Below are 12,826 nucleotides of genomic sequence, written 5' to 3'. Positions count from 1 at the left end.
AGGTTCAATGTCCATCCTCCTCTCGGATACAATGGCAGTACAGTTAGCGTACTCATCACTCTCTGCCACCTGTTAAATAATCGTCCACCAACCCAAGGTCTTTCCCCTCCCTGGGTAGACACATCATTCAAGCCTGTCTGAAGATAAACCCATTCTTTCTAACAAGGAACACATTACATTCAGCATTATGATTATAATAAGATTGATTCATACAGTAACATAGAATTAAACAGAATGAGAACGCTACAGAATACTAAGTCAAATGTATACATATTTTAGTCATTATTCACAAAAATCCCATAACACTTCCTTGATATTTTTTTGTTATACAATAATAGCCAACCAGCGTTGTGCTAAACTGAATTAACTCTGAATGGTCCTGGCCAAAAAAAAGTGTCAAGGGAAGCCAGTTTGGATTGACAGAATTTAAAAAAAAATTGTTACATTTTGTTGTTGTCCTTTGGTGGCTAGCTAAAATTGTCCTTTTCCTAAATTGGCCATGGATGGAGATAGGGATTTGGACTTGTAGTTTTACTTAATTCCTCATTCTGGACAATGATTATAACGGCGACTCTGATCCAACCATAAATTCATACATTGTACCTCTGGTAGGTTAATGTTAACTAGCTGGCTAATCGTTGCCCATGACAAGGAAGTTAAGCTAGTGAGCAAGCATTTTAGCCAGGTAACCTAGGACAACAACTAAAAGCTGTACTGTATGACAGTCAGACCGCTTCGGCAACATGAAAGACAGGAGGATGGCATTTGCGTTTCTCTACAAGTACTGTAGGTAGGGTGAGTAAACATGTTTTTTCTGCTTATTTATGTACACACACACACACACACACACACACAACAGTACCACGGACAGCCACATGATATTAAGCTTACTTTGATTGGACTAAATTGTTTTGGGAATATTTTAGTTGTCACAGTATTAGACTAAGCATAGGGGATTTGATGATGTTGAAATGTTGCTGAAATAGTGGAGGCAGTTCCTGTCTTCTTTGCGACTTTCCGTAACTCTGGTGTTCGTGTATTCCAAAAATGTCAAATATTAACTTGATTGACCATGTTGTAGGTCATGTAACGGTTTGTTACATTCAATATGCTTTGTTGACTCCATCGGACAGATGTTGCTCTCCGGTTTTGTGATGAAACAATGGTGTGGTTGAATTTATTCTGCCACCTTCTTATTGTCTAGGCATATATATATATCACAGTGGCAAAGCATATGAACTAGCAAGTTATAGAGCAAACAACATCATTATCACAACACAGGTTGTAATATAGCTTTTTTCCCTGAAATGTAGCCTTTTTCAAACCCCTGAAACACATTTTACTGCAATTTAGAGCCATAATTGTTATGGTTCCTTCTATGTAAAAAAATATGTATATTTGTTTGCATATCTAAGCATACCTCTTGAGCTGTCTGTATCCTCCTGACTGGTTATTTTACTAAATAAGCAAAATATGCTTCTCCACATCTCTGCTAAAATCTGGGTACAAGATTGAAAGGAATGTGAGTCTTATTTAGTAATTGCTTGCTTTTCTAAAGTCTACCAACCTTGCCAGTAGGCATGCCAGCTAAGATAATTAGACACACTAGCTACTCTAACTTCATTGATAGCCTGAAATGGCTTCTTGGGAGCTAGTTATGAGTTTGAGAACCTATCTGGGCCAGCATCATAAAATTGCTAGGTGGCTAGTATTACAGAGAAACATCAACATTGATTTTTTATTTTTTTTATTTTAAATTGTACATTTTTAAGGATACATCTGAGGGGGCATATGCCTATGGGCATTACACCTTTGATTCACAGTCTAAACATTTCCAGTAAGTGTAATGCTCAGACAACAAAACAACTGATAGCAGAACCGAGGGGCATTTCTGGAAAAAGCATAGGCAAATACCTTGTAGGTTCTAATCAACAGAGCATGTAATATCTAAGAATTCAAAAGGCAATCAACATTAAAGCTTTTTTGTAACCCATGCCCCACATACTTTGCTTGTTTAAAACATTTTTTTTAAAGGACGAGGCAGGATCAAATTAGATCCGAGAAGCTTTACATTGCATATTTAGCAAACAAAGTACATACAGTACCAGTCAAAAGTTGACAAACCTACTCATTCAAGGGGTTTTCCTTTTTTTACTATTTTCTACATTTATATAATAGTGAAGACATCAAAACTATGAAAAAACACACGAAATCATGTAGTAACCAAAAAAGGTTAAACAAATCAAAATATTTAATATTTGAGATTCTTCAAAGTAGCCACCCTTTGCCTTGACAGCTTTGCACATTCTTGGCATTCTCTCAACCAGCTTCACCTGGAATGCTTTTCCAACAGTCTTGAAGGAGTTCCCACATACTGTTGGCTGCTTTTCCTTCACTCTGCTGTCCAACTCATCCCAAACCATCTCAATTGGGTTGAGGTCAGGTGATTGTGGAGGCCAGGTCATCTAATGCAGCACTTCATCCCTCTCCTACTTGGTCAAATAGCCCTTACACAGCCTAGAGGTGTGTTAGGTCATTTTCCAGTTGAAAATCAAATGATAGTCCCACGAAACACAAACCACATGGGATGGCGCATCGCTGCAAAATGTTGTGGTAGCCATGCTGGTTAAGTGTGCCTTGAATTCTAAATAAAATCCCTGACAGTGTCACCAGCAAAGCACCCACACGCCATCACACCTCCTCCTCCTCCATGCTTCACAGTGGGAACCACACATGCAGAGATCATCCGTTCATCTACTCCGCATCTCACAAAGACATGGAGGTTGGAACAAAAAATGATGAGGCCTGATGAGTCCAAAGGACAGATTTCCACCGGTCCAATGTCCATTGCTTGGGTTTCTTGGCTCAAGGAAGTCTCTTCTTGGTATCCTTTAGTAGTGGTTTCTTCACAGCAATTTGACCACGCAGGCCTGATTCACAGTCTCCTCTGAACAGTTGATGTTGAGATGTGTCTGTTACTTGAACTGTGAAGCATTTATTTGGGCTGCAATTTCTGAGGCTGGTAACTCTAATGAACTTATCCTCTGCAGCAGAGGTAACTCTGGGTCTTCCTTTCCTGTGGCCGTGCTCATGATAACCAGTTTCATCATAGCACCTGCTGGTTTTTGCAACTTTTAACAAGGCATACCTGTTAATTGAAATGCATTCCAGGTGACTACTATATGAAGCTGATTGAGAAAATGCCAAGAGTGTGCAAAGCTGCCATCAAGGCAAAGGGTGGCTACTTTGAAGAATCTCAAATATATTTGTTTTACACTTTTTTGGTTACTACATGATTCCAAATGTGTAATTTCATAGTTGTGATGTCTTCACTATTATTATACAATGTAGAAAATAGTAAAAATAAAGTAAAACCCTTGAATGAGTAGGTGTATCCAAACTTCGGACTATTTCCAGTATAGTCACCCTTTCAGAGAAGACTTATTTGTGAAATGGGACACGTCATGAAAAGCTTTGGCATGTAAACTGCACTGAGACATCAAAGTTGTCAGTGGGCTGTAGTTTAGAATTACTCAACAAATTGCTGCACAAAGACACATTTTGTCATGTTGCATATGACTGGATAAGTAGAGTAGAGGTTCTCCACTTTGGTCTCAAAAAGTAATTCACTAATGCACTGTCTAATGCAAGGAATGTGAATTTCTCTCAACAAAGACATTCCTAAGCCAACTCAGAGAAAACTGTCTTCACCAACCGCTGAAGATTTTGATTCAATAAGCAATGGAAATTGGTTCCGTGATAAGAATTTGTGTTGCTTGATCTTGTAAACTCTCATTTGGAGGATTTGATGAGGACTTGATGTGCAACACTTATTTTGTTAGCCAGAGGATAGATGTTCTGCATAAGGTACCAAGACTAGCATGCAATTGGTGATGTTTGAGGCAGAGATCCTCTGTCCAGTGTGTTCTTTTGCCCATCTTAATATTTTATTTTTATTGGCCAGTCTGAGATATGGCTTTTCTTTGCAACTCTGCCTAGAAAGCCAGCATCCCAGAGTCGCCTCTGTTGACGTTGAGACTGGTGTTTTGCGGGTACTATTTAATGAAGCTGCCAGTTGAGGACTTGTGAGGCGTCTGTTTCTCAAACTAGACAATCTATTGTACTTTTCCTCTTGCTCAGTTGTGCACTGGGGCCTCCCACTCCTCTTTCTATTCTGGTTAGAACCCGTTTGCACTGTTCTGTGAAGGGAGTAGTACACAGCGTTGTACGAGATCTTCAGTTTCTTGGCAATTTCCCACATGGAATAGCCTTAATTTCTCAGAACAAGAATAGACTGACACGTTTCAGAAGAGAGTGTTTTGTTTCTAGCCATTTTGAGCCTGTAATCGAACCCACACATGCTGATGCTCCAGATACTCAACTAGTCTCAAGAAGGCCAATTTTATTGCTTCTTTAAAATCAGCACTACAGTTTTCAGCTGTGCTAACATAATTGCAAAAGGGTTTTCTAATGATCAATTAGCCTTTTAAAATGCTAAACTTGGATTAGCTAACACAACGTGCCATTGGAACACAGGAGTGATGGTTGCTGATAAATGGGCCTATGTAGATATTCCATTAAAAAAATCTGCCAATTCCAGCTACAATAGTCATTTACAACATTAACAATGTCTACAGTGTATTTCGAATCAATTTAATGGAGATTTAAAAAAAAAAAAAATCTTTCAAAAACAAGGACATTTCTAAGTGACCCCAAACCTTTGAACGGTAGTGTACATTACCCAACAAAATTGACAGAAAATCTATCCTTTCCATATCTATCCAATATAGACATCCTCTACAATCATTCACGCACAATTGCAACATAGGTGTAATGCCTGTATTCAAATGTAAGAAATTCAATGAAACAAATTAAATTAATTTAAAATAAAACATAACGTTTAGTACGCATTAATTTGCATCAAGACTGTGTTGAGCATTTGGCCATAAATTCTCATCCATATCACAGTGAATGTCATTGTTCATGCACCGTGGGAAAAACCTTCTGGTATGGCGAATCCAAGCCTGACATTGGTCTGCATTAATATCGTTGCATTAATATCGTTGCATGTCTCATCCATGGCCAGGAGGGTGGCATGCTCATGGGGATGTCGATCGTACACCTTCCACCTTCATACTGAAACTAAATACTCAAAAGGTTTGAGGAAAGGAGAGTATGTGGGCTGGTATAGGGTCATGAATCGGGGATGGGCCCAAAACCATGCCTGAACCAATTCAGCATGGTAGAACCTGACATTGTCCAGCACAATGGCATAGGTGACCTCCTTCACCTTGCCTGCCTGCTCAATTTCATTGAGAAACACATTGAGGTGTGCAGCATTGTATGGTCCAAGTAATGTCCTACCACAACATCTTCAGAGAAGGCTGCGCACATAGAGATGTTTCCCCTAGGTTTTACAGGCACTTGGACAGTCGCCCGTTGGCCGATGATGATCCGCCCAAGATGCCTTGTTTTGGCCAGGTTGAAGCCCACTTCAACAAAGATATACTTGTGATGGTTCACAGCAGCATCAACCTCTACATTTTTGGGAGAGGTAGTTATTTTTACAGTAGTCTCAATATATTGTGAAGTAGCATGCGCATCAAATAATAACAATAATACAGTATATAGTGCTGTACCTGAACAAACTTGACCCACAGTTGTTTAACCCGGTTGTTAATTCTTTCAACAGGCAACATGTAAATGTATTTCATGCTGGAACACACATTGGCAAAGGTGACATCGTTCTCCTCAATGGCCTGCTTTATTTTGGACAGCCGTATGTCATTCCTGGCCCTCACCATTTCCACCACTGCCCAGTCCTGCTGGTCGGTCAGCATACGGCCACCACCATGTGTTCTTCTGTCAATTCTGAGGGTAGTATAGAGTATACTGTAACATGTTTAGTGAATTTACATGCATTACAATATGTAATTTACTGTAAATGTAATGATAATGCATAATGTATATCCTGCAGACTTACCAGTTTATTGGCGAAATGTTCTCATGATCGAATTGACAGTTGATCTTTTCAGATTTGTTCACACCAATCTGTCAGCCTCTTACCACATAGGTCAACGACGATATCCCGGACTTCATTAGATACAACAGTTACCTGCAGTCTGCCCAGTGGTGGAAAAAGTACTCAATTGTCATACTTGAGTAAAAGTAAAGATACCTTTATAGAAAATGACTCAAGTGAAGTCACCCAGTAAAATACTTCGAGTAAAAGTATTTGGTTTTAAATATACTTAAGTATCAAAAGTAAAAGTATAAACCATTTCAAATTCCTTATATTAAGCAATCCAGACGGCACAATTTGATATTTTTAATTTGAATGACAAATAGCCAGGGGCACACTCCAACACTCAGACATAATTTACAAACAAAGCATGTGCGTTTAGTGAGTCTGCCAGATCAGAGGCAATAGGGATGACCTGGGTAGTTGTCTTGATAAGTTTGTGAATTGCACAATTTTCCTGTCAAAATGTAACATGTACTTTTGGGTGTCAGGGAAAATAAATGGAGTAAAAAGTACATTATTTTCTTTAGGAAAGTAGTGAAGTAAAAGTCGTCAAGAAATATAAGTAGTAAAGGAAAGTACAGATACCCCCAAAAATGACTTCAGTAATACTTTAAAGTATTTTTACTTAAGTACTTTACTCCACTGCGTCTGCCTCTTTCTCTCTGATGTTCACCTATTTGATGGGGCCCATGCCCACCTCTTTTTCCTCTTCCTATCCCAGTCTGCTGTCCCCACTTGCTTCAATAGATCCACAGACGATGCAATTGCTAACGCAATGCACACAGGTATTCCTCTTGTCCAGATGGGATAGGCCAATGTAAGAATGCTGTTCATTGACTACAGCTCAGCCTTCAACATCATAGTACCCTCCAAGCTCATCATTAAGCCCTGGGTCTGAACCCCACCCTGTGCAACTGGTTCCTGGACTTCCTGACGGGCCGACCCTAGGGGGTGAAGGTAGGCAACAACACCTCCCCTACACTGATCCTCAACACGGGCCCCACAAGGATGCGTGCTCAGCCCTCTCATCTACTCCCTGTTCACCCATGACTTGGTGGCCATGCATGCCTCCAACTCAATCATCAAGTTTGCAGATGATACGACAGTAATAGGCCTGATTACCAACAATGATGAGACAACCTACAGGGAGGAGGTGAGGGCCCTGGCGGAGTGGTGCCAGGAAAATAACCTCTCCCTCAATGTCAACAAAACAAAGGAGATGATCGTGGACTTCAGGAAACAGCAGGGGGAGCACCCCCCTATCCACATCGACGGGACAGTAGTGGAGAAGGGAGAAAGTTAAGTTCCTCGGTGTACACATCACAGACAAACTGAAATGGTCCACCCACATAGACAGCGTGGTGAAGAAGGCGCAACAGCGTGTCACCTAAAACTTTCACAGGTGCACAATTGAGAGCATCCTGTCAGACTGTTTCACTGCCTGGTACGGCAAAGGCACCGCCCTCAACCGCAAGGCTGTCCAGAGAGTAGTGCGGTCTGCAAACCGCACCACAGGGGGCAAACTACCTGCCCTCCAGGACACCTTCAGCACCCGATGTCACAGGAAGGCCAGAAAGATCATTAAGGATCCCCGCTATCATCCAGAAGGCAAGGTCAGTACAGGTGCATCAAAGCTGGGACCGAGAGACTGAAAAACAGCTTCTATCTCAAGGCCCTCAGACTGTTAAAAACAGTCATCACCAACATAGAAAGGCTGCTGCCAACATACAGACTAAAATCATTGGCCATTTAATAAAGGTATCACTACTCACTTTAAATAATGCCACTTTAATAATGTTTACATATCCTACATAACTCATCTCATATGTATATATTGTATTTTATATAAGATGCAATAGATCTACTGCATCTTGCCTATGCCGCACGGTCATCGCGCATCCATACATTTATATGTACATATTCTTTTTCCACCCCCTTACATTGTGTGTATAAGGTAGTCGTTGTGAATTTGTTCGATTACTTGTTAGATATTACTGCACTGTTGGAACTAGAAGCACAAGCATTTCACTACACTCACATTAACATCTGCTAACCATGTGTATGTGACCAATAACATTTGATTTGAGCGGAGTAACAGGATGGTCCTACTTAAATTCGCTTTCAAAGATACTTTACTTAGGACAGCTTATCAGCCGTACCAGTAATTGTCCGGGAGGTGAGTTTGTTCCCACCTCGTGTTGAGATTCAAAGTTTAAATCACTTTAAAATGTGCAGCTTCACGCTTTTCTGATCTCGTGTTTTTTTCTTAACCCATCGATAATAGAGTTTGGTCGAAAGGGGTGGTTCCGGCAGGCTGGCACGCTCTCTGACCTCACTCCGGGCGGTAACTACTCACTGTGCAAAGTTAGGTAAAACAATTATCTCTTATAGCTTCTCATATCACATCCCTCTCTTAACAAAAAGACTCATCATTTTTCATATTACATGCACAACGCAGAGTATCGAAACTTTATATATAGTACTTTACAAATGACAGTATTTCTCTTAGATTTTTTTTTAATGACATCCCAAAATAACATTAGTGTTATATAGATCGCCTCTGACCATTCCCCACATTCTATGTTAGAAATATTGTTCCAGTATTCACTTTTGAATGTGTTAGAGGTTCAGTGGGGAAAAGTACATTCCTTTGATGAATCTTGAGCGCAGGCCTGAATCTTCTCCCTTGATTTACAACAGGGTGTGAGTTGTTAACCCCTACTAGTTTTTTTCCTTCCCTCTCTAGGGTGAGAGGGGTTCTGATTGAAGTTATTCATTGCAAACCTGATCTGACCTATTTGGATTCTCGTGGACAGTCATGACAGTTATCATACATGTAATTTAGATGTTTATTCTTTCCAAACACACATGTTAAATCCATATATAGTAGACAAACCAGTTTAAAATCTATAGGTTTATCAAATGGTTAAGTGATCATCCATTAAGCGCAGTTGGATTAACTGATGGTCAAATGTATTTAAACAAATGAGAAGTGAATCATATGAACATTGTGAGCATTGCATTGTGAAAAGCAATTACTTTATATGAAATGTATTTCTAGATGAAACACTGATTAGATTGTGAAAAAGGTACTGTGTAATTTTGATTTTGTGTAATCAAAAACAGCCTTTTTGATGATCTGTTTGAGTGGTGAAGTTTTACCACATACTTGTGAAAATAGTACCAAAGCAATAAAAAAAACTAATACCTGTGAATTTAAAAGCACATTGGATGGCCATCGCTATAAACATGAAAAATAAAGTATGTGCTCGCAATAGTATAACATTGAGTGTTAAAAAATGTACTCCTTAAAGCAGTATGAGAAACACTACACTTACTCACTACAGAATATCTGGCGCTACAGTATTTAGCATTAAATGGGAAGATTGTCAATGAATTATCAATAAATTAACTCACAACACTGACCCTGCATTGTAAATGTGGCACTGACCCTGACCCTGTAAATGGCTTACTTTGTTTTTTTCTTATTTCGTATTTCTTGTTTAAAAATTAAAAAAAACGACTTTATACACGATAGTATGGCATAAGTCACACAATCCAATAGAGAGATTGGGATAAGGCAGAGAGCTCTGTAAATATTTAATCATTGGACATATGGAAGTGTAGCGGGTCTTATATGCACCACAGGAAAACCAAGAAATGAAGAGCGACACCACGGCTGTCTTTTAGGCTTTTATGTTGATCTGCAATAGTATTATGAAAAGACAGGACAGGAACACATCAGTCTCCAATGCACCATCTGACAAGTTGTTCTACACAGGAGCATGAAGAAAGGTAAAACACATATCCTGTCTCACATCCCCAATACGTTGCTAGGTGCTTTCAGTGTTGACAGTACCAAAATACAACAACGCATGTACAAAAACACTGCAACACAGACAAGTTACAACGTGAAATCGCCCCTATCCCGTTCAACCTTAGAGGACCAAACTACATCTCCCGTAATGCAACGCCAGCACCAGTCGGCAGCTCAGCTAGCCGTCTGCATCACAGAAAGGCATGCTATCTAGCAACAGCAGCACTTTTAGCACTCTGTAAACTATATTAATAACAACAATAAAACTCTGAAAGTTACATGTTTCAATAGTCTCACACTCCCTTATAACAATATCTACAGCATTAACCTTGGGATGTTTTATTTATTTCACATTATGGATTTATGGAGTAATCTGCAACACATACCTTTTTCTCTCAGTGTTTTCTCGGACTGAGGAGAACGGGAGCTACGGGTAGTACCAGGGTGTTAGTAGGTGACGCAAGCACCCAGATGAAATAAAATACATTTAATGAAACAGAACCCGAAGATGTTAACATAATTCAGCTACTGACTCCCCCCTCCTGTCTGAACTTGGAATATTCCTGTTGGCGGGCTTTGGCCACTGACCCTCAACCTGGTTGTTCTGTTCTGCGTTGTGTACTATTCTAATAATTTGAAGTTTGATAACCATTTTAACTCTACTACAGAAGCACGACAGCACTGACTTCAAGAAATGGGTCAATGCACAACTTCCTTAGAAGTTCTGATGTACCATACTGTACTATGACTAAGTGAATCTAAGTCTAGATGACTACACAACATGTAGTATTTTTTTTATTTAACTAGGCAAGCCAGTTAAGAACAAATTCTTATTTACAATGACGGCCTACCAAAAGGCAAATGTCGGTAATAGATTTGATCGAGGACACATTGCTTCTTTGGTACTGCATTGGATTCCTATTCCATGATGGATGTGTTGTTTGCAAAGCTTTCCACCAAAATGTTGTTGCAGTTTTATTTCATAGCATTTCTGCCATGTAAATAGAGCGTCAAGTTCTATTCTGAGCTCTGGCTTTAGGAACCAAAGCTCACACACTGCAAACACACACACACGCACACACGCACACACACACACACACACACACACACACAGAGTAAACACTGCATCTCTTAAAAAGCCACAGGGAAATTCCTTTCCTCTCTTCTCCATGAGATTGCAATAAAGTGTCAGCCACAGTTAGAAAGAAAGGGGAGAAGGAGGGAAAAAGACTTGCAAACTTGGACAGTGTTGCTTAAACAAGTGGCCTTGAATAATAATTCAGGGGAACAGATATGAGAGAAGACAGGCAAATGAAAGCTAGATGGGAGCATATACTGTAGGTTAGGTAATGTTGTGTTGAATAAGCTGTGGCACTCATTCATTGACACAGTACATGATAGTAACAGGTAAATACTGTACAGAGGTGCAGAATACTGGATAGAGCAAGACAACATAACTTAAGCCTCTTGGATCAAATAGATGGTGTTCATGTTGTGTCATGCTGACTATAAGCAGTGTACTGTAAAAGTCCTTACTATCAGCCTACTAACACTGCAGCAGTGGTGTAAAGTACAAAAGTAAAAATACTTGAAAGTACTGCTCAAGTAGTTTGTGGGGTATCTGTACTTTACCATTTATATTTTTGCCTACTTTTACTTCACTACATTCCTCAAAAACATTATGTACTTTTTACTCCATATATTTCCCTGACACCCAAAAGTACTCTTTACATTTTGAATGCTTAGCAGGACAGGAAAATTGCCTAATTCACACACTTATCAAGAGAACATCCCTAGTCATCCCTACTGCCCCTGATCTGGCGGACTCACTAAACACATGCTTCGTTTGTAAATGATGTCTGAGTGTTGGAGCATGCCCCTGGCTATCTGTAAATTTAAAAAACAAGAAAATTATGCTTTCTGGTTTGTTTATATTTGAAAATATTACATTTACTTTTGATATTTAAATATGTTTAAAACCAAATACTTTTAGATTTACAGTGGCAAATACAGTGGCTTCCTCCTTGCTGAGCAGCCTTTCAGGTTATGTCAATATAGGACTCGTTTTACTGTGAACATAGATAGTTTGTACCTGTTCCCTCCAGCATCTACACAAGGTCCTTTGCTGTTGTTCTGGGATTGATTTGCACTTTTCGCACCAAAGTACGATCTCTAGGAGACAGAATGCGTCTCCTTCCTGAGCGGTATGACGGCTGTGCGGTCCATTGGTGTTTATACTTGCGTACTATTGTTTGTACAGATGAACGTGGTACCTTCAGGCGTTTGGAAATTGCTCCCAAGGATAAACCAGACTTGTGGAGGTCTTGGCTGATTTCTTTTGATTTTCCCATGATGTCAAACAAAGAGGGACTGCGTTTGAAGGTAGGCCTTGAAATGCATCCACAGGTACACCTCCAATTGACTCAAATTATGTCAATTAGCCTATCAGAAGCTTCTAAAGCCATGACATCATTTTCTGGAAATCTCCAAGCTGTTTAAATGCACAGTCAACTTAGTGTATGTAAACTTCTGACCCACTAGATTTGTGATTAAGTGAAATAATCTGTCTGTAAACAATTGTTGGAAAAATTCCTTGTGTCATGCACAAAGTAGATGTCCTAACCGACTAGCCAAAACTATAGTTTGTTAACAAGAAATTTGTGGAGTGGTTGAAAAACTATGTTTTAATGACTCCAACCTAAGTGTATGTAAACTTCCGACTTCAACTGAATACAATGTGCGACTTTATTTATTTATCTTTAATCAATTGCTCACTGACATTTAAATATAGTTGTAAAGATGAACAAATAATCTGCAAATCATGAACATGAATGCCTTATAAATTATGTATTAATCAATGGCTTTTCAATCAAGCAATCAAGTTTATTTTATATAGCCCTTCGTACATCAGCTAATATCTCGAAGTGCTGTACAGAAACCCAGCCTAAAACCCCAAACAGCAAGCAATGCAGGTGTAGAAGCAC

The sequence above is a fragment of the Salvelinus fontinalis genome, chromosome 12, assembly GCF_029448725.1.
Source record: "Salvelinus fontinalis isolate EN_2023a chromosome 12, ASM2944872v1, whole genome shotgun sequence".
Taxonomy (NCBI): Eukaryota; Metazoa; Chordata; class Actinopteri; order Salmoniformes; family Salmonidae; genus Salvelinus; species Salvelinus fontinalis.
This window is presented reverse-complemented; position numbering follows the sequence as displayed.